Here is a 26,451-nt window from a genome sequence, read left to right on the forward strand (position 1 = left end):
CCCAGAATCCCTTGCAAACCTCATTTTCCTCACATTTCTATGATGGAAAGTACTGGGATCTGCGTGGATCCACAAAATGTCACCCTCCCCGCATTCCCCCAAGTCTGCAGAGAAAAATGGTACTTCAATGGTACTTTGTGTGGGTAGGCCTAGTGCCCGAAACAGGAAACGTCCCAAAACGCAACATGGACACACCACATTTTCACAGTAAAAACTGACCCTTTTTTTGCAAAGTAGATTGCAAACTGTAGATTTTGAACCCTAGCCCTGCCGGCACCTAGGGAAACCTGGAAACCTAGTGAGGTACCATTATTATCAGGAGACTTAGGGTAACACAGAATTGTAGAGCAACTTTTATTACCTATTGACGTTTGATGCCTTCCAAATGAAAGACGTGTAAAAAAGAAGTCATTTTGAAAAATGTCCTATAATTTTCATGCTACTCACAATTTCGAAAATGTGCAAATAGTTACTGTTATTAAATTCTATATTTTGTTCCAATGTCAGAAATACATAGGTGTCTTTCATTCCGATTTTTCACTATATATATTTTCCCAAATTAATTGCTATATACCCGGTACATAATAAAAAAGCATTGCAAGACCCTGCTCAGTTATTGGCTCGGGGTTCGTCGGATTCTTGGTGAACCTACAAGTCCAATATATCCCCACAACCAGAAAGGTCAAGCAAATTTAACTGTATATTGCTTTCAGATATCTGTCATAATTATAAGAAGTTACAGGTGAAAACGTTGGCATAAATGGCTGTTTTTTTCATCTCATTTTCAATTTTTCCTATTTTCAACTGTTAATTTCTATAAAGAAACATTGAAGGATCTACACAAATGACCCCTTGCTGAATTTTGAATTTTTTCTACTTTTCTAAAATGTATAGCTTTCCAGTATCCATTATTGCTTTCATACCCTTTTCTACCATTCACTAAAAGAAGGTTAAAAGCACAAAAAATAGCAAAAATAGGCTATGTCCCAGTAAAATGCCAAAACTGTGTAAAGAATTTAGGTTTTCTGACAAAAGTCTGTCAGTCCCTGAAAGCTGGGAAAATTGTGATTTCAGCCCCACAAACCCTTTGTTGATACCATTTGTGGGGAATAAACCAGACGCTTTAATTAGCTGCACTTTTTTCACATCCCCTCCACACAAAAATAATTGCGGTATTTTTGCTAATTTCTGGGTACCCTCTGGGGGAATCCACAAACCCTGGATACCTTTAGAATCCCCATGAGGTTGGAAGAAAAGGACGCAAATTTGGCATGGATACCTTATGTGGCCAAAATGTTACAGGGGCCTAAGAGCGAATTACCCCAAATAGCCAAAAAAAAGGCTCAGAAAGGGGGAGGGGTGGGGGGAAGACCTAGCAGCAAAGGGATGAATTTAGTCCCTTCCTACTTCATCTGTGTTTCTATATTGAGAAATGCTATCCTCCGTGTGCCCTTCGGATGATATTGAATTAATTAGTCCTTTTTTTTGCAGTTTTTATATAGCGGGGACTCGACCCGAAAGTATTGGAGCGATTTAGATGAGCATCTGTTACATTACACAAGGACAATTGACCCAAAGGTTTTGGAGCGCCTTACACGAGTACCAGTTTCGTTACACAAGGACACATAAATTGTTTTGGTAGGCACGGGAGATTAAGTGATTTGCCTAGAATCACAGAAAGCTGAGCCGACGCTGAGGCTTGAACCTTGTTTTCCCAGTTCCACAGTCAGTAGCTATAGCTGTGGTGCTTCATCCTCTCTTCTATTTTTTGCGAAATGTCCCAGTTTTTGGCTTTCAAAATCTGGCCACCCTTCTCCCAGAAGTCATGAGAGTACGTAACCGATGACACCACCAGCCCCTGATAAGTCAACTCATGCAAGGGGTATATATATTGAAAGACTGCTGAGCGTCTGGTTTGATCCTGAACCAGACGACACCTTTGACGCAGGGAGATATATATATATATATATATATATATATATATCCCACATTACCATTGCTATAGAAATTCAAGCAAAATGGAATCTCTTCGGATTAAGAGGAGCGACCTCGACACACATATTTGTATTGCACGTTTCATATTGTCTTGGTCTGCTATTTGATCTGATCGTACTTAAGGAATTTCATGTCAAGAAAATCTTTTGATTACAGTAAAGCCCTGAAGAAGTTTGCATGAGGAAGAAACGCGTCAGCGAACTTGAATTTTTAGAATTTCAACACAGAATAAAGAATTTACTCACCTAAAATCAAAATCCATCCTTGTCTTTTTGGAAAGATCTTGACATATTGTTTATCTGTTATATTGTAAATGTGGATAAGCTCCATTCATACATAACATACATGCTTGATTGCTGGGCCACCCTTTGCTTAATCCGTCTAAGTGGCATTTTTCTGGGACATATGGAAGTCATGTTCCAGACCCTTTGCACCAATTAACGAAGCGATAGACTTTGCCTAAATAGGGTATCTTGACTGGTGCAGGATCTTTAGCCTTGATCTCCTTCCTTTTGAAGCCCCTGATATGTCACCCGACCTCAGGCGAAGTAGATGAGGCGCTCAACATCAAATGACTCACTCAACATATCTATGTGGTATTCTGAGGCACGGGCCTAGTTGGGCACAGAGACATAGGCATGCGTGTGGTAACTGTAGTGACCCGTTACAGACACAACACTTTGTGGGCCACCCTATTCTGGTGGCGTTGTTGGGGTCCACTAAGACCGCCCCCCTCACACCAGGTGCGAGGTGGGCTGCTCCGCTAATTTCAACATTACATTCCTCATTTACCCAAAGAGAAAACAATTAGAACTGACCAAACATTTCAAAACAATAAACCAATAAGCATCAGTCTCTCAAGTAACAGTCTTACTTGATTTGCAGGTCTTGTATGCTTCCAGCTTACATGGGTCGACAGCGGGCTACAAAGTCCTGATACTTCTGGGACGGCCGAGGATGGGGGCGCAGGTCGTACCGACTCTGACTGCTTCTGGCTCAAGGGGTCAGAGGTACACCGGTTGAATCTTCAGTCTCTGGCGCCGACTGGCTGCTCCAGCGTTCCTGGCTTTGGAGTTCCTCTGGAGCCGGGGTGGCTCGGCCTTCGTTCCCACTGGAGACGGGTTGATCGGTACTGGCTTCTTCCGGTTCATGGAGGCTGTCTATTGCTGTAGTGCTGGGTCTGGGGGCATCAAGAACTCTTCAAACCCATCAGCGGGGATCCTCTTGAAGAATGACACATTCCAGGTCACCTTGTCATTATCTCTGGAGGCTGTGACCAGGGTGCCTTTGACTTCTGTCACCGTCCATGGGTCCTTTTCAAACGGCATCCTGAACTTCCCATCTGGGTGGCGGTCCTGTACAAGCACTTGGTCGCCGACGGCGATAGAACTGTCCTCAGCAAGCCTTCTCCGGGATGCCTCCAGGTTGGTCTTCGTCCGTTGGGCCATTGACTGGTTCGGGAATTCCGCCCACACGGGATGGTGTGGGATGCTGTCAGTCACTGTTCTGCTAAAACAAGAGGCGGCTTGGGGAGATACCGGTGGTGCAGTGAGGTGTGAGGCGAAATTCCCGAAGGAACTGATACAGGACTTGCTCAAGGATGTGGCCGTCAGCGAGGGCGATTTGGATCATCTTATTCAGTGTCTGCATCAGTCGCCCCACTTCTCCGTTTGCCTGGGGCCACCTGGGGGTCACCCTGCGGTGCTTGATTCGGTGGGATGAAAGATACTCTGACAGTTCAGTGCTAGTGAAGGGAGGGCCGTTGTTCGTTCGTAGCTCTCCAATCAGGCCATGGGTTGCCATGACCGTTTCTAGTTTGGGGATGACGTCTCTGGCTGCTGTGAAGGATACGATCTCAACTTCTGGGTACCATGAAAAGTCATCTACGATTACCAGCATGTACCTTCCTCCAGGGAGGCTGCCGAAGTCTGCGCTGGCTCTTTCCCATGGAGATGTTGGACCGGCTTCCGTGATTACTGGCGCGGGTCGGTTGGGAAGGCTGGCTGCCAGACACACTGGACAGTGTTGGATGATTGACTCGACTTGTTGATCTAGGCCCGGGAACTAGACTTTGCTCCTGAGGTGATTCTTTGATTTCACAATGCCTTGGTGCGCTCCGTGGGCTAGGAGGACGGCTTGGTGGGTCAAACGTCCTGGTAGAACAAGGCGGGGGCCTCTCAGGAGGCAGCCATCTGTGGACACTGACAGCTCGCGGCATACCTGGTATAGGGCCTTCAAGGTGGACTGTGCATCTGTGGTGCGAAACGATGTCGGGCTTTGAAGTTGTTTCCAGTCACCTGAGGAGTTGTAATACCCATTTCTCTATTCTCGGAGGAGGGCATGACGAAGATCCTTGTAAGAGCGGGATGAAGGGTTTATGGTCTGTCACTACCATAAATGGATGCCCATACATAGATGTGGAAGTGGCGGGAACCCTACAAGATCGCAATGGCCTCCTTCTCGATTTGAGAGTAGCGTTGCTCCGTAGGTGGGATTGTTCTGCTGGCGTAGGCTACCGGAGCCCACTGTCTGCATGCTTGCTGCTGTGCCAGGACTGCTCCCAGACTGTCGGACTGGCATCAACGACCAACTGGGACTCGTGTCTGGGGTCAAAATACACCAGTGTCGTGTCGGCTGAGAGGGCAGCTTTTGTTCTTTGGAATGCTTCTTCCTGCTCTGCCTCCCACACCCAGAGGCTGGTGGTCTTGGTGAGGTCTCGCAGTGGACCTGTCAGATCTGACAGGTTCTTGATAAAAATTCCGCAATACGTGACCATGCCCAGGAAACTGCGGACTCCGGACACTGATGTCGGGGCGGGAGCCTTCTGGATGTCCTTTACTTTGTCTAGGTCTGGGCCAATGCCTTTGTCGGAGAAGTGATATCCAAAGAAACTGATGTCTCTCCTTAGGAATTCGCACTTTTCGCTGGTGGAGGGCGAGTCCGCTGTCTCGGAGCCTGGTGAACACAGCCTGTAGGTGTTGGACGTGCTCTTCCAGAGTGGGTGCGTGCACTAGAATGCCATCGCTAATGTTGAGGACACCTTCCAACCCATGGAGGACGTTCTTGACTATGTTCTGGAAAACCTTGGCAGCGCTGGAGATTTCAAAGTTGAGGTGAGTATAGCGCCAGAGGCCTGCGTGGGTGGAAAATGTTGTGATAGGGCGAGATTCTGGATGGAGTGGGATCTGGTGGTATCCCGAGCGGAGGTCCATTTTCGAAAAACACTTGGAGCCGGACAGCTCTCCGATTATGTTGTCTACTGTTGGGGTCAGGTGACGCTCGCACTTGATGGCGAGATTGGGAACCCTCATGTCCATACAGATGCGGACCGCATCGGGCTGTTTCGGTTTCTATGCGACTACGATGGGTGACACCCGGGGCTGGGACCTCGCACCCGTTCGATGAATCCGGCTCTCTCCAGAAGGCGCAGCTCCGCTTCCACTTTAGGGCGCAGATGGAATGCAATCTTCCGGTGGCGGAGGGCGATTGGGGCGACTGACATGTCAATGTGTAGGCGAACAGTGGGGTCTCTCTGGCATTCAATCCCTTCGAACAGGTTCTTAAACCCTTGCAGTAGGTGATCCAGGTCATTGGCATGCACGGTGAATGCAAAATTAATCAGGTTGAGATCTTGTGTAGGCCTGCAACCTAGCAGAAACTCAGATCCTTCTCTGGATACATGTACTTTAGCTTGCTGGTGAGCAGTCTTGTAAGATAGATCGGCCTGGAATACTCCGCACAGCCTGAGCTGGGACTTTGTGCCGTAGGCGTAGACTTGTACTCTGGTGGGGCGGAGTGCCAGGGGTGTTTGGCAGAGTCCGGTAGACGCTGGCTGCCATCAGGTTGATGGTGGCTCCTGTGTCGATGAGGGCTGCAACCGTTTGGTCCTGTACCTTCACGTTACACATACATGGGTGTGGCATGCTGGGCGGCAGATACAGTGTTCAGCATCCTGACAACATGAACGGTGGCTGTGTCAGCTTCATCGTAATCCATGTTGCTGCTGGTTGGGCCATCGGGTGACGGTTACAGTGTGCGAACTCTCCGGGGTGGGCCACTCTGTCTTCTCCTCGGTGCAGACCGACACACCTTCGAGAAGTGATTCACTTTCCCACATGCACTGCAGATCTTTCCTTGCGCCGGGCTGGCACCGTCGTGTGGTGACGGGCCTCTGCACCATCCGCATGGGCAGCTCCGTGACTGCTGTGCTGGCGCAGTGTTTTTCGGTCGGGTGGCTCTGGGCCGTGGCTCTTGGGCTTCGGTATGAAGGGGGCACACCGGTTTCTCCTTGACGGAGACGGCCGGTTTAGGGTCCATGTGCGCTGCCCTGGCCTTCGACAACTCTTTGGAGCGGCCGAGCGTTAAGATGTCCCTCATAAGCATTTTGGTGTCCTGTAGGACTCGCTCACGCAGCTTAGAAGAAGCGCAACCCCGAATGAACCAGGCGCGGGCCTCATCGTCTTCATCTGGGAGGGTGCAGGTGCTCGCTAATTCTTTCAGCCTGGCGTAGAAGACATCCACAGATTCCTCCGGAAGCTGGCGAGCTTGGCGGAGCAGGAACTGCTCGTAGCCGGGGCTGGCGAACGGTTCAAAGTATGCCGTGATGGCGTCACGAAGAAAGGCGTAGTTTCTGGGCGGGCCGGCTTCCCTGATCCGTTTGGATATTTTGTGGATGGCTGCCCCGCCAGGATGGAGCAGCATGGGCCTTCGTTGCGGGGCTGCGATCTCAGCGGCATCGAAAAAGCTCTGCTGGCTGTGGCTCGACAGCACGTGACCGACCTGGGCCTCGCTGATGAGGGTGTGGACAGTGTGGGCCTGCTGTGGCCTGGTGCTCCGTGGCACCGCACGTGCTCCAGCTGGTCAACTCCTGGCATATTGAGGCTGTATGCAGGGCTAATAACGCCTCAGGTGAGCGTTCTGGGTATGCTGGGTGCCCCAGGGGCTCTGTTGTATGTCGCGTGCCACAGCGCACTCACCGGGGCAGGCAGCAGGCTGTCCGCCTTCCAAGCGGGAGGCCGAGGCATCGGTGAAGGCCGCAGGCGAGAGTGCGCATGCACGGCCGACACGCACTGCTGCAGGGTCGGCCGCAGGCTGCCCTGAGTTGAGGGCCGCACAGGGGCAGGAGCTGGATCGCACCGCTGTTGCCCCTGGAGCAAGGGCTGATCCACACGGTGGCAGCAGCAGGCACTCGCGTGGCATCGAGGTTCGGCGGGGTGAGTAGACCACCTTTTCGCCAGTGTGGTGTTCTGAGGCACGGGCCTAGTTGGCCACAGAGACACAGCCACACGTGTGGTAACTGCAATGGCCAGTTAACAGAGTGAACCACGCCCAGGTCCCTGGGCTTTTTATTCAACACTTTGCGTGCTGGGCCAGCCTATTCTGGAGGCGTTGTCGGGGTCCGCTAAGACCGCCCCCCTCACACCAGGTGAGAGGTGGGCTGCTCCGCTAATGGCAACATTACATTCTACTTGCCAATTGCATAGCTGACGCTTTCAGCCAGCCCTGCTTTTTTCGGCAACAACATTTCGCATTCTGTATTTAGCAGGGCTTGTGCTAGCACTGTAAGAAGTAAGGGATCAAATAAAAGCATGAGCGCCTCTTGCTGAAGCCAAGACTGGCTTAGGTGCGAAACATGCCAACTTCACAGCGCCAGAGAGCCTCGGGGCTCTCATCTATCTCCAGAGCGCCTTCTCTCGTGCCAGAGGTTCCTTCTTCTCTCATCAGTTTGCATACGCATATTATTATATTCCCTTCAAAAATTCCAGTAGAAATCCCGTCCCACATAGACATACATGCTCACGTCCTGAAACCGGGGCGGGCTCTTCCGGAATAGCAAGTACGACCGGTTTCTCCGTGGATTGGTGGGCGTCTTTTTCTAGGCGGGTCCTTTTTTCTAACGAATCGCAGAGCTTACTGGGAAGTACAATCACAAGGTTCTCTTTCAGCACCGCCTCTTAAACCTGTCAATCACTTCGAGGCCCGCCTCCTGGTTACCGCCCTTGTCTTTGCATCTTGAAGTTGTTTGGAGTCACAGGGGAAGTGTCTGTGGTCGGATGTCCATGGTCTGTCGGGAGGTGACAGGTACGTGTGACCCCAACACAGGAGCATCTGTCCCCACCTGAGAGAGTTAGAACAGAGGTGGGAGGACGTGAAACAGTGCAGCTGACAAGGGGGAGATGTGATGCTATCAAGGAAGAGGGAGGGCAGGGCTAAAGATGGAAGAAGACGTATAATTTGAAGAAATAGGGGAAGCCTTTTCGGAAAGTGTGGTCGAGAAAGCCTATGTCTGGTTGGATAACCTGAGAGTACTGGCTCTGTGAGAGATGATTGGTGTAGGCTGTATCGATGGGGGGTGCATATTTGGGGAGATGGAATTATTGTAGCGGCAAAAAAGTAGTTCTACTCCGAGAGCGTGATTGCTGGGAGTTAGTGGGAATGAGCTGTATATTAAGTGACAGGAAATCGAGGCTGGAGTTTTAGTTGCAGAGACAGTATGGATATTTTGACAGAGATCGTAGCTGTTATACGGGATGGTGTAAGGCTGGTGTATGCATGTGTGCTGTAAGGATGGTGTGTGTATGAGATGGTGTAAGGCTGGTGGTGTATGTATGCTGTAAGGATGGTGTGTGTATGGGATGGTGTAAGGCTGGTGGTATATGTATGCTGTAAGAACGGTGTGTGTATGGGGTGGTGTAAGGCTGGTGGTGTATGTATGCTGTAAGGATGGTGTGTGTATGGGATGGTGTAAGGCTGGTGGTGTATGTTTGCTGTAAGGATGGTGTGTGTATGGGATGGTGTAAGGCTGGTGTATGTATGTATGCTGTAAGGATGGTGTGTGTATGGGATGGTGTAAGGCTGGTGGTGTAAGGTTGGTGTGTGTATGGGATGGTGTAAGGCTGGTGGTGTATGTATGCTGTAAGGATGGTGTGTGTATGGGATGGTGTAAGGCTGGTGGTGTATGTATGCTGTAAGGATGGTGTGTGTATGGGATGGTGTAAGGCTGGTGGTGTATGTATGCTGTAAGGATGGTGTGTGTATGGGATGGTGTAAGACTGGTGGTGTATGTATGCTGTATGGATGGTTTGTGTATGGGATGGTGTAAGGCTGCTGGTGTATGTATGCTGTAAGGATGGTGTGTGTATGGGATGGTGTAAGACTGGTGGTGTATGTATGCTGTAAGGATGGTTTGTGTATGGGATGGTGTAAGGCTGGTGGTGTATGTATGCTGTAAGGATGGTGTGTGTATGGAGTGGTGTAAGGCTTTTTACCAGTGAAACAAACACGAGCGGCATTTACTTAGAGACAAAGTAGGCAGTGAGGGACGGTGGGATTTACCTCCTCCCTACAGATTTTGGAGTCAGGCGGCTTAGGGGACAATATCCTTTAAAGTGGATTTTAAAGTGGAAGGTGAAGCTTAAACGGTGTCAGACAGAGCAGGACTGATGACAGGCTGCACATCGCCAATAGCTCATTGGAGCACTGTAACTTGAAGAGCAAACTGTGGGGGCTCTATGGCTTCTTTTTTGTTAATTATTTAATTGTCCAGCATCTACTAAATCGTCCTGTTTGTGAAGCCAGGAACTAGCAGAGTGAAGTGATGAGATTTTATGTCGCTGCGTTTGACATTCCAAACCGAAAATCATACCTTTCTATCTCATGATTACACACGTGTCTGGTGTCAGTTTGATTTACGTTGTGGTGCGTCTATATGGTTTTAAATGGAAGTTGTCGCCTAACAGTTTCTGAACTAAACTCCATTCTGAACTCTATGCGATATTGCTAGATACGCTTGCTTCACATTTAATAACTATAAAGGCTGTCTAAATAGAGAACAATGCAAACGGACACATTTTGGGTAACTCGTGGCAACATCATCCGGCATTCACGAATGATTCACGTTTAAAAACATGTATTTCATTTTATGTTGGAAGAAACCGTGTGAACATACTTTAATGCAGTTGTCTTCAACCACTCTCCGATGTAAAAAATAACTAAATCATGGGACCCCTAGAATTAAAACATGTTTTCACATTCTTTTCTCCTATAAAATTGGCAGTGTATAAATATATCTTAACATGTTTAAACATATCTTAACATGTTTAAACACATAATGTTCAATTCTCATTTCTAGGCTGAAGCCTACCAGACAGTGCAATTGTCGGGTTTCCTTATGACTTCTTGTGGCCATTCTGAAAGCTTCCCAGGGAATACATTTCGTCCATTGACTACTAGTGGCTAAGTGATTTGTAACTCACATTCGTTGCTAGTTTGATTTAATTTAGGCTGTCCAGCGTGAGTTTGTCCCTCCTGTGAGCAGTCCTTGTTTACTTAATGTATCCTTCCGGGTACTCCCTTTCTGTAAACAGCATTTAAATCTTGTTCTTATCTTGCCACATTATTTTATTTTTTTTTGGTATTCAAACTGCTTTATTGCATAATAAGGAAAGTACACTGCTGTGCTCGCCTACAACCCGGAGGCTGGCAGCATCATGTCCAAAGTGATATGAAACGAAAGCAAGCAAAGATAAACACAGCCTTGTTACCGGCATCCCGGAGGCCCGGTGGCGACAAACTATATCGATAAGGGAGTGCCTGGTGGTGAGCACAATACGAGGAAGGGAGTAGAAAAAGAAGGAGAGGAAAGCAAAGGGGCGGGTCGGAGTGGGCGGGGGGGGAATAAAACAGAAAAAAAGGAGGAGAAAGGGGGGGAGGGAGAAGGGGAGGAGGAGTATGTACATTGTAGGATTTGCAGCAGCAGAACAGGTTTTACATTCCCCCCCACCCCCCCAATTCTTATCAACCCGCAACAATAAACAATAAAAAAGGAGGTCTTATACACACGTCTGAATGAGAAAGAGATTCCAGTTCTATGCGGTTGCTCATGGAATAAAGATCATAGGTTGCTACATGGCATTGTGGTAGTGGTCATGGCATCGGTTGGGCCTGCATAGAAAATAGGGTAGTGGACGTATGCTGTGTCCCCAGGAAGTGTTAGTAGAAGGAAATGTGGGGATATGATGCGTATCGGATGGTGGAATAGCAGTCGCTCGCGTTAAGTGTCATGTCTATGTTAGTAGCGTGATCAGTAGGGGTCATGAGTCAGGTCGGAAGCACAGTATATGCATGCGCCAGGAACTAGCGCTTCGTAGTCTCCAGGGCCGGTAGCCTGATCAGTCCTCCTCCCGCTGATGTTCCGAGGCCGTGTCATCGTCCTCCTGAGCCAGCAGGTAGGAAACCAGTGGTTCCCAGATGTCTTTAGGCCTGTTTGAGAGCGGCAACAATTCGGAATAAGTGATGTGTTGGGCCTGACAGTAAGACAAATCCGAGAGCCAGTCCTTAAACTTCGGTGCCCTGCCTCGGCCCCAGCGACATGCCACACGCCGTTTAGCCAAGAGCAGGGCAGTACCAATGAATTTCCTGCTGGTTTTTGGAATATGCGGTGTGTGTCCCAGAAGTGTGATACGCGGCTCCGCCTCAATAGGGACCTTGGTCATTGCTGTGAGAGCATCGGTCACCTGTTGCCAGTACGCCCGAACGGCCGGGCATTCCCAGGCAAGGTGTAAGAAGCCCGCATGGTCGGCTATGCAGCGCTCGCATTTGTCGGTATCAGCCAGACGGAACCTGAATTTTTTGACCGGGGTGTAATATAGACGTTGAAGGAACTTATAGTGGATCATCTTGAGCCTGCTACTGGCTGATATCCTAGCTGTGAGGGTGCAGCAGTACTGCCATTGTTCATCAGTGAGCGCGGAGGTTAGATCTGCACTCCAGGATGCCCTAGCGCCCGTCACAAGAGGGTCGATGTCTGAACGAAGGCGGCGGTACAGGCCAGAGACCAAGTGGGCCCCATCTTGCGAGCTGAGCAGAAAGTGCAATGGGCATAGGAGTTCTGGTTCATTAGGATAATCAGGTAGGATATCTTTCATCCCCTGCCGGAGGCGAAGGAAATAGAATACATCGAGTGGGTAACGGGCATGAGTGGCAAAGAGTACTTCCACAGATTTGAAAACTTTGTTTACAAACAGATCCCCCCAGGTGACAATATGCAACCGGTCGCAAAGCAGCCGAAATCCTCATTCCTGCAATAGTGCGAGTGAGGGGTGGTATGTCAGGGGGAGAAGGGGGGAGTAAGGGAAGGAGCAAGAGAGCCTCCTAGCTAGGCGGCGCCATGCATCCAAGGTGCAGGAAACAGACGTGTTCGAAGTCTGGATTACCGGCTCCGGACAGTGAATTAAGCCATTGAGCGGTATAGGGTGTACTATCCAGTTCTCCACAGCAAGCTGCGGCATGAATGGCGTGGAAACCATCCAATGAAATTCATAGTGGGCCTGCGCGCAAAGATAGTAAGCTTCAAGGTCGGGGACGTCGAAGCCTCCAGCTTCGTAAGGCAATATGAGTGTGGACCATTTCAGTCGTGGGGCCCTGCCCCCCCAGAACAGGCGACAGAGCTCCGACTTCAGAGTTTTAAAAAAAAAAGGTACCCGGGTAATACGGGATGTTGAGAAAGAGGAAGCGGGGCAACACTACCATCTTGATAAGGGAAGCTCTACCAGCCATGGAAAGCGGTAATGCAATCCAGCGGTCAACCATGGCTGTAAGGGTTGTGATTGCTACCCCGTAATTGGAGCGAATTGTCTCCTCCCGATCCTGCGAGATTTGTATGCCTAGGTATCGGAGATCTGAGCGACACCATTCTAGTGGGTAGTCAAGGGGAAAGTCGATTGCTGAGTCGGTGAGGGGAAAGAACTGCGACTTGGACCAATTTATGTGTATCCCCGACATACCCCCGAAGGCCACAAATTCTCTCAATAAAGGGTTGAGGTGAAGGTGGGGGTGCTTGACATAAAGCGTAATGTCGTCCGCGTAAAGGGAGACATCTATTTGGCGTTGCAGGCACTATATGGCACCCTCCCGGTGCAGTTGACGGAGCCGACAAGCCAGAGGCTCGACCGCTATCGCAAAAAGGAGGGGGGACAGAGGACACCCCTGGCATGTACCTCGCGTGATAGCAACTGAGTGAGATAGGCGACCATTGATGAGGACCTTCGCCGTAGGCTGTGTATAGAGGAGCTGTATCCAGGAAAGAAAAAGTTTGGGGAAACCCATGCTCAACAGTACTGAAAATAAGTAGGGCCATTCAACCGAGTCGAAAGCTTTAGTAGCGTTCAAAAATACCGCAGCCAAGGGAAGGTCAGGATGAACCGTGCGGAGGAGTGAAAATAAGGTGCACAGGTTATGAGAGGTGGAGCGACCAGGGACAAACCCCGACTGGTCAGGTAGCACAATCCTGGTCATGAGTAGGGACAGCCGAGTAGCTAGAACCTTGGCTAGTATTTTCACATCACAATTCAGGAGGGAAAGAGGACGATAGGACCCACAGGAGCGGGGGTCTTTACCGGGTTTAAGGAGGGAGGTGATAACTACCTCGCGCATAGAGCCCGGGAGGATGCCATCAGCAAGAGATTCCTCATAGACTTCGCGAAGGACTTGGGCCATAATGTCTATATATGTTTTTTAGAATTCGGCCGGTAGACCGTCTAGCCCGGGTGCTTTGCCATTCTTAAGGGACATAATGGCTTCACGAATCTCGTCCAATTCAAACGGAGCCGCCAGGAAGGCCCTGTCCCCATCGCTGAGCCAACAGAGTGAGACATCACCTAGGTAATCGGCATAGGGTACATCTGCTGAAGCGGTGGAGGTGTACAGAGTGTGGTAATGTGAGGTGAAGGTGGCAAGCAGTGCCTCCGAATCCCTGACCGCGTGTCCCTGGTCATCGGTGAGTTCTAGGATAGAGTTACGATCACGCGGGGCCCGCGTCAGCACTGCTAGAGCCCTTCCCGGGCGATCCCCCTCACAATATCTCCGAGCCTTCCAGTGTTTACCCTTGAACTTCGCCTCCCTGTCAGCTTCCTCTTCATATTTGGACAATGTGACCCTAAACTCAGCATGTAAGGCAGGGTTATCCTCTGTAACCATCCGAGTCTCCAACGCTCGTAGCTCCCCATGTAGTCTATGGATAGTGGCTTGTATGTCCCGAAGGACCCCGAAACTTTTAGCTATACAATATCCCCTGACAGTGACCTTGAATGCTTCCCAGATATGTTCCACCGAGTCAACTGACCCCTTGTTCCTCGGGGAAAAAATCTGCAATTTCCTCCCCCAGTTCAGACCGGAACAAGGTATCCAATAAAGCTGCCGGCTGTAGTCGCCAATGGGGCCTAGGGCAGTCCCACCCAGGTATTCGAGTATGCATAAGGACAGAACTATGATCTGAGTATGTCCTCGGTAGGTGTGTGACCTTCAGTACTCCCGGTGCAATTCCAGGGGTGACAAGGAAATAGTCTAGTCGTGCCCATGTGCCCGTTTGTGAAGTGAAATGAGTACCTTCCTGTCTGGCCGGCTGTAGGCACCGCCATATGTCTACAAGGGTACCCTCAGCGACAGTGCCCTCAAGGGCCTCCCTAGCCTTGGGTTTGTAATGGTTAGCCCCATCTGCTCTATCCATGCTGGGTACCAACGCTAGATTGAAGTCCCCACCCCAGATGATGTGACGGGATCCCACGTCCAGGATTTTACCCCAAAGTGTAGTGAAGAAGGAAGGCGTGTCTATGTTAGGTGCATAGCAGTTCACAAAGGTGATAGTGTCGTGGCCCATGCGTCCCCATAGTATGGCGTAACGGCCTCCCCCATCCGTCAGTTCCCTGCATTTCTGAAACAGGACAGTACCCCGAAGAAGGATGGCAACCCCCCTGGCATACGTGGAAAAGGATGAGAAAGTGCGAGTGCCAGCCCACTTACACGCAAAGGTGGTCTGCACCTGTGGTGACAGGTGTGTTTCCTGGAGCATGGCAACATGTACATTGTGTCTGGTAAGGTATGCAAGAACATCACGACATTTCCTGGCATTATTAAGCCCACGGATATTCCATGACATGCAGTGTAGTTGTACATCAGACCCTAGGACCGCCATTGCAAAAAGATCAGTGAAATATCCTTTGAGCAGGACAAGTCAATCATTCTCATAACACTCAGATCCATTGTAGCAACACAGTGTGACCTAGACCAAAACAACATTCGGCGTGTAGACCTCACCCCCCCAACGAACCCTCCCCCCCCACCCACTACAGCATCCCAATCATGTCTGCAGACATCCAATCCCGCCCGCAGTCCCTCCCCCCCACTCCGCCCTCAACACCCGATTCTAACAAATTAACAATGAGAATGGGGTACACCCGATAGGGTAACAACATCAAGGGCGCACAGCCACTTTACCCGCCAATGGCCTCCAATACTGTACCGCCCTCGGTGGAGGCCAGGGCTAGGCAAGCGGATCTTGGTATACATTACCACAGAAGCGACCAGACACAGCCATATCATGTCGAAGTGGCAGCTTCTTCAGAGTCCATAGGTCAAGCCGGGAGTGCGCCAGCGCCAGATAGTCAAAGGTGTAGTTCAGTTAAGAGCGCATAGTCAGTGTTCATTCTCCGCAGCAGAGGGATCATCATCCCCCAGGCCAGCTGCAGCAGTGCGATCTCCTCCTCTGGCCCTGCGTAGTGATTTCAAATAGTCTTCGGCTTTTTGGGGGTTCGTGAAAAAGCGTTGCTTCCCCTGATGCGTGATCCGTAATTTCGCTGGGTAGAGTAGGGCATAGTCTAGTTGAGCTTCGCGCAGTTTCTTCTTCACAGGGATGAATTTACGCCGCTCCTCCTGCACCATCGGGGTGAAATCCGGATAGATGGAAAAGGTGATGCCATCATACTGAAGGGATCGTTGAGAGTGGGCAGCTCTCAGCGCAACATCGCGGTCGCGATAGTTCAACAGTTTGGCGATAATTGGTCTAGGCGGCAGACCGGGTTTAGGGACAGGAGCTAATGATCGGTGTGCTCGCTCAATGATGAATTGTGGAGAGAAGGCGTCCTCGCCTATGGACCCCTTGAGGAGCTTCTCAACATACAGTTCCATCCTGCCCGTGTTGGTGGACTCCGGAATGCCCGTGACGCGGATGTTGTTACGTCGACTACGGGCTTCCAAATCCTCGTTCTTCGCCGCTATAATCCTGAGTAAATTGTCCATACGGGCCAATTGAGTAGTATGAGTGGAAGTGACATCATCTGCGTCAGAGATACGTTGCTCCGTGGCCATGAGTCGTTCCTCGTGTCGGTCCACCCTGTGGGCCAAAGCGTCTAGTCTGGCTGTCACGCCGTCCACTTTTTCCACCACAGTGGCAAACCCCTGTCGCATTTCTTGAAACAAGTGGTGCAAGTCGAGTTCCTTGGCAGGGGAGGATACAATGGAAGTGGAAGCGGCACCGGGACCAGGGTCAACAGGGACCACCTTCGTAGATTTCTTGGCGCCGTCGAAGCTGATTTTTGTTTGGCGGTTCTCAGGACGCACCATCTTGACCTCCCCGTCCGGCACCGCCGCCCGTCCAGGCCTCACTGGCGTAGCTCCGATCGGGCCCAGTCAGCTATTAGGTCGAAGCGTGCAGTGTGAGGAACACTTTTACACAGAGGTGTCCAATCTCAGTCCAGGAAGGCAATGCAGCTCATGTGTGCCACGATGGTGACAAGCAGGTGGGGGCACCGCCGCTCGTCCAGGCCTCACTGGCGTAGCTCCGATCGGGCCCAGTCAGCTATTAGGTCGAAGCGTGCAATGTGAGGAACACTTTTACACAGAGGTGTCCAATCTCAGTCCAGGAAGGCAATGCAGCTCATGTGTGCCACTATGGTGACCAGCAGGTAGGTTCAGGCCGACAGTCCCCGCAGGCCGCCACACAGTCAAAGCGGAGCGGAGGCGCCAGCAGGCGCAGGTAGGGCCGCTATGGCGTAGGGGGCACCACAGGTAAGTATGTCCAATGCCGGCTCCGCAAGCAGGAAAGAAAGCGCAGCTCGTAGGACCGCTGCAGGAATGAGGGCAACCCAGGCAGGTGAGGCAGAAGTGACAGTAGTGGCAGTGGCAGACGCCGAGCAGCAGAGCGGCCGCAGGCCCCCAGGGATAATCGTCGGCATCCGGAGGTGATCAGGCGGGCAGGCAAGCTCCGGGGATAACACCGACCGGTGCAGCAACGGAGCGGGGGGGCCCAAGCACCACTACAGCCGCAGGTGCAGGCAGAGCGAGGGGCAGCCTCGGAGGGCCGCCGCCGAGGGGAAGCGCCACCCGCTGTGCTCGAGGTCGCGGTGGCGGCCTCCAGTAGCCACCAGCAGTGAATCACCACCCCGCCCCGACTTACCGCTCACCGGTGTGCACAGCGATCAGGCAGTCAAGTGTGGGCACTCCAAGCACCCGCAAGCAGCAGGGGCAGCCGGTCAGGAAGGAAATTCCAAGGCTGCTCAGCGATCGGGAGTCCGGGCGGGCTCTGCACAAAATCCGCGGGCTCCGGAGCAGGCAGGGCCTGTCACCGCATGGCAGGCACCGACCTTGCGTGGCGTCTCACAGCCGGCCCCTCCGCTCGGCGACCTCCAGGGCCACAGCCGGCCCAGCTTCTCCAGGCCAGATCTCTGCAGCTGATGCCACCAGCGGGCCAGACTTCTGGACGAGTGCGGGGGACAGTGGTAGGTTTCAGATGGCAGGTGTAGTAGCGTTGTCGGTAGTCTGTGGTACAGGATAACAGAAGGATTAGTGGCCAAGGTGCGGGAGCTGCGACGTTAGCCAGCCATTCCGCGTGTGCGCCCTCTAGCGCCCCCCTTATCTTGCCACATTTGATGTGCATTCAGATGTAAAAGTCAAATGTCAGACTCTGTCTTCCTAGTGAGTTTGGTGTTTACATATTTTTCGCTGATTTCAAAGTGAGGGAATTTATGTAAAAATCCATTTTGCTGAGTACCCATGTGAGATGAAAGACTGTAGGATGTCATTTTTTCTAGCACACAATAAAATGAACTGGGCTGTTATTTCAGAATACATAAAAATTAGGAAAGTAGAAATTAGGTACTTTTTTGTAGTTCTTAAGCTATTAGAAACAAATATTTTGATGTGATCAAAACACATCAGTAAGCTTGTTAATGACATCCCCGTTGATTACCATTTGTGCGCAGTAATTCAGTATATCTGTGCAAATGTAATGGTCATATTAATTGGAAATGTGTTATCTGTAATGGCACTGCGCTACCACAGCATGCATACTCCACTCTACTCCACTCTATGTGTTCCACTCTACGCCATGACTTTTCATTTTATGGCACTCCCTCTACGACATGCCACTCCAAACCCCTTATTTTTATTTATTTTATTTATTTATTTTGTGTCTTTTATAAAGCGCGCAGCTACCTCAATGGGGTGTCCCGGCGCTAAGTGATTGCGGATCTCAAGAAGGGACCAGAGATTGGCGATTAACGGCAGAACAGGAAGGTTTTCAGAGCGCGGCGAAATTCTTGTTCAGTCTTGCTCATGCGTAGTTTCAAAGGCAGCCTATTCCACCGCTGTGCCGCGCCTAGTTCAAAGGTTCTTCCTCCAGAGCGAGATTTTTTGAATCTCGGAATGACCAATAGGCCTTTGGAATTGGAGCGAAGAGAGCGGGAATTACAGTATGGACGAAGAATTGATCTGAGGTGAGCAGATCCGTTACCCTGGGTGGAGCGGTAGGCGAGTGTCATTGCCTTAAACTCGATACGTTTGCTCATGGGGAGCCAATGCAAGTCGTGAAGATAGGAAGAAATGGGATGTCTCCGAGGGAGACCACCTATCAGTCGAGCAGCGGCATTTTGGGCGGTTTTGAAGTTTGTGACAAAGGCCGGCTGAAAGTCCTAAGTAGAGTCCATTAGCGTAATTCAGATGGGAGATTATCAACGCGTGGACTATTGTCTTTCTATGGTCACTTGGAAGGTAATTAATCAGTTTTCTTAAGATTTTAATCTTGGAAAAACGAGCAGCTATGACTGATTGGACTTGACAGCTCAAGGATAGCTGTTGGTCCCAGCGAACTCCAAGATTCCTAACTGACTCTTTAGGGCTAGGGGCTAGGCTTAGATCAATCGGCCACCAGATGATAGGGTCAAGAGGAGAAGGTTGATTTAAAAAATAGCACTTCCGTCTTAGTGGCATTCAGTCTCAAAGAGTTGCGATCCATCCAGTGAGCAATGTCTCGGATACAGGATTTGAGGGGATCAAAAGTGCTGGTGGAGGGGTTATCAAAAGTAAAAAGCAGTTGAATGTCATCCGCATAGGATGTAGTTTTGATGCCGGTTTTAGAAATCATCTCAGCTAGCGGAGAAAAATAAACATTGAAGAGTAGGGGGCTTAATGAAGAGCCCTGGGGGACACCCCATTTCAATGGCTTAGGGAAGGACTTAAAAGGGGGAGTGTGCACTAGTTGAGTGCGGTTTGATAAGAAAGAACTGATCCATTTGAGTACATTGCCCTGGATTCCAATGGATTTCCAACGATCCAGTAAGATTGGGTGAGAGACGGTGTCGAATGCTGCTGATAAATCCAGCAGCACCAACACCGCTCGCGATCCTTTATCTAGGGCCCATCGTACGGAGTCCGCCATATCTATGAGGGCTGACTCCGTGCTGTAGCCTTTACGAAAACCATGTTGGGAATCGTGAAAAAGATCATGGGTCTCAATGAAACTCGACATTTGCTGATGTGCGAGCCGTTCAAGTATCTTAGCCGGGGCCGGGAGGAGGGATATTGGCCTGTAATTAACTGGATTACCAGGGTCGGAGTTGGCTTTTTTTAAAAGAGGAACAAGGTAGGCTTGTTTCCATTCTTCCGGGTAATGGCCTGCGCTAAGGGAAGCGTTCCATATTGTGTTAAGGTGGGGATTGAGGAGAGGGGCCAAGGCTTTAAATTGTTTTACTGGCCAGGGATCAACTGGGGATTCAGATCTGCATCTTAGCAGCTCCTGTAAGGAGGCCTCTTCCGATATAATATCAAAATCAGCGAGGATAGGACCAGACGTGGTGATTTCAGTATAATTCTCAGGGTGATGGGTATTGTCGCTGATGGGGAATGAGGCCTGTATCTGAGCAATCTTGTCCTCAAAAAATTCGGACAACTGGGAACAGAGTTCTTGAGAAGTAGGTTGTTGTCGTATCAGAGCCTGAGGGTCAGTGAAGGATCTAATGATAGAGAAAATTTCTTGTGGGACATTGCTAGCTTTATTGATTTTCTCCGCTAAGAAACCTCTTTTGTGCTTAATAAGTTGTTTTCGGTAGTCTTTAAGGGCCTTACGGTATGCCAATTTGCATTCTGCAGAATACCCAGAGCTCCAGCGCCTTTCCAGTGTTTTACAGAGCGATTTTTGTTGACGTAATTCGTCAGAGTACCAGGGGGCTGCAGGTGAGGCCCTAAAGGTCTTCATAGATCTAAGGGGGGCTAACGCATCAATTGCATTAGTGATCCAGGTGTTCAAATTGGTGATACGAGAGTCCAAATTGATAGCAGGGGGGGGCTGCTGTCTTTAAGATGCTCTTCCATGGAGGACAAGGAGATTTTACTCCAATTTATTCCTTGTACTCGTGGGATGGAAATAGGACGGTCTAAGCGGGTCAAAAGGATGGAAAAAGGGACTAAACAATGATCTGACCAGATAACTGGAAGGGGGGCTTCTATTGTTATATCTGGGAGATTGGAAAAAATTAAGTCCAGAGTGTGGCCTGCCTTGTGGGTGGGATAAGCGACTAGCTGTCTCAAATTACAAGCAGCCAGAGAAGATAGAAAATTAGAGCTGGCTAAACAAGAGAGGTCGTCAATGTGTAAATTGCAATCTCCGAGAAATTAGCGTACCGGGCACAGGACTGGGTGATGTAATCTAAAAGAGGTGGGAGGTGAGAGGGGCTAGATGAAGGGGGTCTGTATAGAAGGAGACCTGAGAGGGATATAGAAGCCGAGAATTTCACGCAAAAAGGAAGCCCATCAATACTATCGATAGGGTTGAAAGTCATGGATGAGATGGCCCACTTGTTTTTATAGATAATGGCCACCCCACCCCCCTTTTTACCACCTTGACGGTTAGCATAGATAATGCTATAACCCTCTGGGATGGCCAGAGAGATGGCAGGGTTGGTATCTTCAGTAAGCCATGTCTCGGTCAGAAACAGAAGGTCCCAGTCATTATCTGAAAGAGATTGATGGATGTCGAGAGAGTGCTTGACTAACGACCGGCAGTTAATCAGGGCGAGTTTAATGGATATAGACAGGTTAGGAGCTCTCGATATTATCCGCCTAGGAGATTTAATAGGGGCAACTAAAGTGTTAAATGAGGAGTCACAGTATATACATTCGGTGTTCCCTCTGTAAAGATCTAGAGGGTTGAGTTGATGCTGGACACATTCCGTAGGACGCAAGGAAAGTAATGTCCTACGGTTGTAGACGAATCTTACCTTCACACTGACACATCACAATACTAAACTGTACGGCCCTCCAGTCCACACTACTGTACGGCCCTCCAGTCCACACTACTCTACGTCACTCCACCCTGCGCCCCTCTCCATAATCTACGTCACTCCAATCTACCCCACTCCACCCTACCCCAACCTGTCCCACTCCAAACTACCCCACTCCAATTCACTACCATCTACCCCATTCTTGTCCCCACACCACCCAATCTACCTTCTCCTATCCACCCAATCTACCCCACTATGCTCCAATCTACTCCACTGCAATATACCCCATTTAATCTGGCCAATTCCACTCTACCTCAATCTACCCCACTCCATTCCAATCTGCATGACCCGCCCCAATCTACTCATTCCACTCTACCCTACACCAACCTATCCTACTCCAGTCTACCCCGCTCCACTCCAATATACCCTAATTTAATCCACCCAGTTTACCACATTCCACTCCATCTACCCATTCCACTTTACCCCAATCCATAGCACACCACTCGACTCTACCCCACTCCACTCCAAACAACCTCACTCCAATCTACCCTTCTGTAACCCACCCCACTCCACTCTACACCACTCCAATCTACCCCAATCCACCCCAATCTACCCACCCCAATCTACCCCTCTGCACTCTCCCCACCAATGTACCCCATGCCACTTTACCCCACTTTCTCCAATTTAACCCAATCTACTCCAGTCCACTATATCCCAATCTACTCCAGTCTACTATATCCCAATCCACTACAGTCCACTCCAATCTACCCCACCCCATCTCCACTGTACCCCACTTCAATCTATCCACACAAATCAAACCCACTCCATTCCAATCAACCCTACTGTAATCCAGTCAATATAGCCCATCCCAATCGACCCTACTCCATTCCAATCCACCCCATTCCACTATATCCCAATGTACCCAACTCCTATCTACCCCACTCCATTTCAATCTATCTCACTCCACTCTATCTCATCCACTCCACTTTACCCTACTCCACTGTACCCCAAACTACCCCACCCCACTGTACTCCAGTCCAGTGTACCCCACTCCTGTCTATCTCACTCTACCCCACTACAGTTCACCCCGTGACAATCTACCCCACACTTCCGCAATCTTCCCCACTACACTCTACCCCACTTCATGCTCTTCCAATTTACCCCATCCACTTCACCTCAATCTACGCTAGTCTCCCCCACCTACGCCACACCACTAAGGTTTAACCATGCTGAGCAGCAGCCACACTGGTATGCAACATGGCTAAAACACATTGCCAGAGCCAATCGCTGTCGCATAGGCAAGACTTATTAGCTTGGCCAATGTTTGTTGAAAATGCAATCAATGCAATACATGATTGCCACCATGCTATTCTTGTCAGGCAGCTCTTTCTACAGTGTGATTTTTTTACACACTGAGTTTGAGGTCTTCTCCCTTTGGCACCTACTCCCAGCCCTGATATGAATGGCAACAGATGTTGTTGAACGTGCTTTACAGAGTGGCTGACTGGCACTCCTTTTTTACCACTGAAAAAAAACCAGTTTTATCAGCATTATGCTTGTCTTGTCCACTGTGGATCGAGGGAGTTAGGTTCATCAAATTATTGGTGCGGTCGGGTCACATTAGTCACTCCAAGATATTGAGTGCATCTACACAAGCACATTTGTCAGATGACCCAGGAATTATCTCATGTTCCTAGATTCTCGTGACGTGCATAAAATACTCCTTTGTTCGTTTTGTGTTGCACCAACCCAGCAGCATATGACAAACAGTCATTACTTTATCCTGCTCGGGAAGAAGCAAGTAAGAAAAAATGCATCCATTCAAACACTGCCAATTTATGTGGGTGATTCCTCAATTTGTGCGTGATTCCTCAATTTGTGCGCTAAGAATTACGTTATTGTAGGTTTCACCCATGTAAAACTCCATCCAGCGCTAATCAAATTACAGCGCAAATTAATGTTCCCTGATTATTGTCTATAAATGTACCTCTTTTTCCAAAATGTTGGCGTCTATTAAAATGAGTGGATGGGACTAACAAAGGTAGTGAGTAATGTAACATGAACTGATGTCACGGAAAGTTTTCTTGCAACCGTACCATGCTATTCATGTTATTGAGAATGAAGGGTTTATTTTTCAATCAAAGCTGAATGATATCTTGTGTTTACAGTGCTTAGAGACCGTGTGGTAGGATACACTATATACAAACACATTATTATAGGTCCATGTAAATATATTTATAATATGGAAGTATCTCGTTGCAGACCAGTGATTATTTCATATGATGGCTTTTTGTTCATTTAAAATTTAGTTCACGCATATAAATAAACATTGAGTCATAACTCATACCTGCTATGACATAAAACACAAATTGTGGAAAGTAAAGATGGCCACTAATTTATAGGCTGTTATCCTTTATTTTTAAAATAACTAAATGATGAACAGTGGAAACACCTAAACATGCAGGTAAGCTTGGTATTACATTCAAGATGGTTGTTTTTTTTGTTCACTGGCTGAATAAAATACTTGCAATAACATTTTAAAGAGAAAATACTTTGATGCTACTGCTCAGATGACTAAGGGAGGAGACGTTTCAATTAAGTCAAATGTCAGTCCCCATAGGTTGCTCTACCTTTGCTAATCACCACCTTTTAGCACTTTAATCATTTAATTCAGAAAGTAGATGGAGCCCGAGAGGAAAGAGTTTCCTAGTTTCTTCTTTAATTGTTGCATCCACTCCCCATGGTTCGCAATACAGAAAGGCACATACTCCTTCTACCACAACAGGTCATGATTAACAGCATGAAAAGATACTGACCACTTTGTTATTCCTAACCGACCCTTAGAGGCTATAAACACGATCATTAGTTGGGGGTGCGCGGATCTCACAGGTCCTTACAACTTGGGTCCCATGCAGTGCATGTTGGGTATTTGTGTAGGTAGGCAATCGATCAGTATAGTGTAGAAGGAAAGAACAGACAGATGTCGGTGTAAACAAGGGATGGATTTTCTAGGTGTAGTGTGGAATGGTGGGTGTATTTGGGGAGTGACTGCATGAATACAGTGCAACTTTGAATATATATCTAGGAGAGGACCTGTGGAGATAACTAAGCAGCACAGGGATACGTATAATCCAGTTGGCTGATGATTCACCTTAGATAGCCAACAACTGTGACCCCAGACTGTTCCTTCTCTTAGACCTATAAGCAGCATGCCACCATAGACCATCAAGCCCCTCCTCAACACTCTGTCCCGAAGAATGGCCTATAGCGGCACCGTCCTTTAGCCCGAGGAATAAATACTTTCTTGCCCAGCAGAGCCCCTCAAAATGTGTTATCCCTCTGTCTTTTAGTGTACCCCAAAGTGCGCTGTCATCAGTAATCTTCAACATCTACATGGAACTTTCATTAATATGTTAATGACATTCAGCAGTTACCAATGACATATTAAAGGTGAATATATTGTTAGAGATTGCGTGGCAACTCTTCTAGGGTCTGTGGATGTAGACAGGGAACAGTGCTGGGTTTAAAATGTGAGAGGTGGTCAGATATATTGGTAATTAAACCTCTTTCCCAAGTAACCTCGTTAAAACCCTTTGCATATCTGAATGAATGAATGAAAGGAGTCTTTTATCGCACAACTTAACCCAAGGGCATCAAGGCGCCAAAGCAGGCCATCTAACACATAATCCGCCAGCGTCGGCTTTACTGGTACACTTCGGAAAAGAGACAAGTTTTTAGGGCCTTGCGGAACAAAGCAAGTGAGGGTTGCCCTAAGAGTTCAGGAGGGAGAGAGTTCCACAACCTGGGTACAACAGAGGTAAACGTTCTGCCTCCCCAATTCGCTCATACAAACCTGGGGACCTCAAGGAGATTCTTTTGGGAGGAACAAAGGGATCATCTAGGGGAGTAGGGGTGAACGAGTGACCTAATCCCCTCTGGGCCAGTACCATGAAGAGCTCCATGAGCTAAACAAAGAATTTTAAAAGAGATCCTGGAGTGTATAGGGAGCCAATGTAGGCTTTTCCGGGCTGCCTTGGCAAGTCTAGGGAGGTTTAAAACCCTATTCGCCGCCGCGTTCTGGACCAATTGAAGATTATGGATAAGGCTCTTGTTAATGCCCAAATAGAGGGCATTACAGTAGTCCAATCTAGAAGAGACTAATGCCACTGTGGCCTGTTTCCGAGCATTGGGGGAAAGATAATGGGCAATCTTTCTGAGGACCCTGATGATGCCACAACAGTTGGAAACAGTCCTGCTGACCTGACGGTCAAAAGAAAGCGCAGTGTCCATTAGCACCCCTAAGCTCTTAGCATACTGGTGAGGAAGGGGGCATTCCCCAAGTGAGGGCGGCCACCAATCACTTGACCGGATATCCTGACTGCCCCCAAAGATCAGAACCTCAGTTTTCTCCCCGTTCAGTTTCAGGAAGTTCTGTACCATCCACTGGGAGACAGCCTCCATGCAGTTCCTGAAATTCAGGGCAGTGTGAGAGAGACCATTATTTGGGTGTCTTCAGCATACGACAACACCTCCAGCCCAAATGATCTAACCACTCTGGCAAGTGGGGCCACATAGATGTTAAACAATGTAGGGCTCCATGAAGAGCCCTGGGTACCCCAGAATGCACAGGCTTAGGGGCATATAGAAACTGGCCCAATTTCACTCTGTTTCCTTTCGTTGAGAAAGGAAGCCAGAAGGCTCAGTTCAAGGCCTCCGACCCCCTAACTCCCTAAGACGGGAGACCAGTAAAGATGGAGACAGGGTGTCCAAGGCTGCCGTAAGGTCCAGCAGGACCAAAAGAGTGCATGGCCCTTATCGACCTGAGAGCGAATGTTGTTAACAACAGCAGTGAGGGCAGTTTCAGTGCTGTGAGATCTCCTGAAACCATGCTGAGACGTCCAAGAGGGCAGAGTCCCCAAGGAAAGAACTAAGATGGAGATTAAGATGGGATTCCAACATCTTTGCAGGGGCAGGAAGAAGTGAAATAGGGCAGAAAGTTTTCAGAAACCCTGGGTCCAACGTAGACTTCAGAAGAGGTTTTACAACCGCCATCTTCCATGAGTAGGGAAAAACTCCCTCCGAGATCACACGATTCATGACATTCATGAGAGGGGGAATGACCACTTCC

General features: G+C 49.1%; 1 protein-coding gene across 1 annotated transcript in view; it reads left to right on the forward strand.

Annotated features, from left to right (window-relative positions):
* The first annotated feature begins 7,950 nt into the window (after nt 1-7,950).
* The window catches only part of SLC75A1 (solute carrier family 75 member 1), a 156,064-nt gene continuing 137,563 nt past the window's right edge, over nt 7,951-26,451 (forward strand). Inside the window, exon 1 of the mRNA XM_086964162.1 lies at nt 7,951-8,076. The gene's annotated coding sequence lies outside the window, so the exon portion shown is untranslated. The remainder of the gene's footprint in view (nt 8,077-26,451) is intronic.

The sequence above is a fragment of the Lissotriton vulgaris genome, chromosome 3_2, assembly GCF_964263255.1.
Source record: "Lissotriton vulgaris chromosome 3_2, aLisVul1.2, whole genome shotgun sequence".
Lineage (NCBI taxonomy): Eukaryota > Metazoa > Chordata > Amphibia > Caudata > Salamandridae > Lissotriton > Lissotriton vulgaris.